The 1730-nt window shown below is 44.5% G+C and overlaps 1 non-coding gene across 1 annotated transcript; it reads left to right on the forward strand.

Annotated features, from left to right (window-relative positions):
* The first annotated feature begins 436 nt into the window (after window positions 1–436).
* On the forward strand, window positions 437–510 carry TRNAW-CCA (transfer RNA tryptophan (anticodon CCA)). The gene has a single exon. It is a non-coding gene; the product is annotated as a tRNA-Trp (tRNA).
* Window positions 511–1730: the final 1220 nt, after the last annotated feature.

Genomic DNA, 1730 nt, shown 5'->3' on the forward strand with positions numbered 1-1730 from the left:
TGGATTAACCAAGAACAAATCATGTCAGCCTTGCCCTCCCTTCCTTATTCCACAGGTTTATTAGTCTGGCCAAGGAAGGAAATACACAAGACAGGAGATCTTCATTGTTCACAGATAATCTGTGTAGGAAAAGGCCAGTTAAATAAACCCACTTATAAAGGAAACCAAAATTTCACATTAAACAATGAAAAAAAGGCTTTTATTGGGGCTTTACTCTGGACAACAAACTTAAAATTATGAAAATAAGCTTTTTTTCTTCTCCTTTAAAGACTATTTAGTTGACAAATATTTACTGAGCATCTGTTATGTGATGGCCTCTGGCAATGAAGACCCAGCAGTGGACAGAGTGGACAAAAGTCCCTGCCTTCCTTGTGGCTTATAGTCTAAGGGAAGGCAGGAAAAAGACTTAAACACATAGGGAAACAAAATAGGGACTTCCCTGGTGGTCCAGTGGTTAAGACTCCAAGCTCCCAATGCATGGGGGCCCGGGTTCGATCCCTGGTCAGGGAACTAAACCCCTGTGCCACAACTAAGAGCCCGCATGCTGCAACTGAGATCCAGTACAGACAAATAAATAAAATAAGTATTCTTTTTAAAAAGGTAAACAAAATAGTTGCAGTTGTGATAAGGATAATTGCTTTGATGAACAACAGAAAATATAGGATAACCAGATGAAGAGGCCAGAGTGTGGGGGCTGCCTCAGACGGGAAGTGGAGAAGGCTCTCTGTGGATACAATGTTTGAGCTGAGGTTCGATGAGGAGGAGGAGTGGGGCAGCCACACTCTGAAGGAAAGCGTGATCCGGCCGGCACAGACCCTGAGGAGGGAGCCGGCTGGACAGCCCTCGTGCTGGCCAGAGAGTCAACAGGGAGGATGGGGTGCTGAAATGAACACGGTCACACGTTAGATGATGTGGGGCCTGGGAGGCCACGGGAAAGAGTTTGGATTTTATTATAAATGTGATGAGAAGCCACTGGAGGGACTGAAGTTGAGGAATAGCAATTTCCATCTTACATGTTTAACAGATGACCGTGGCTGCTGTATGGAAACGGGGTGACCGTGAAGGCAGGAGTGGGAACAGGAACACTAGTTCGGAGGCTGTCACAGGGGTCCAAGCAAGAGATGTGGCCCCTGGCCTAAGTGGGGAGATGGAGCGCGTCGATGGAGGATGTATTCTGAAGACAAATTCAACAAAACTTACTATTGCATTAGATGTGGGAATGGCCAGAAGCAGAGGCACCAAGAATGACTCTTGAGATTTTGACTTGAGAAGTGGCTGAAAGATGCTGCCGTTTACTGAGCAAGGCAGGGAAGACTTAAGGAAAAGGTTTGCAGTCAAAAGGTGTGTTTTTGCAGCCTAAATGTCCATGGACAGATGAATGGATGAAGAAGATGTGGTACATATCTAAATGGGGATACTACTCAGGCATAAAAAGGAATGAAAAAATGCCATTTGCAGCAACACAGATGGAACTAGAGATTATCATACAAAGTGAAGACAGACAGAAAAAGACAAATATATGATATCACTTATATGTGGACTCTAAAATATGACACAAATGAACTTATCTACGAAACACAAGCAGACTCACAGACATAGAGAACAGACGTGCAGTTGCCAAGGGGGTGGGGGTGAGGAAGGGATGGATTGGGAGTTTGGGACGAGCAGATGTAAACTATTATATATAGGATGGATAAACAACAAGGTGCTACTGTAGAGCACGGAACTAT

Source organism: Hippopotamus amphibius, chromosome 6, assembly GCF_030028045.1.
Source record: "Hippopotamus amphibius kiboko isolate mHipAmp2 chromosome 6, mHipAmp2.hap2, whole genome shotgun sequence".
NCBI classification, from domain to species: domain Eukaryota; kingdom Metazoa; phylum Chordata; class Mammalia; order Artiodactyla; family Hippopotamidae; genus Hippopotamus; species Hippopotamus amphibius.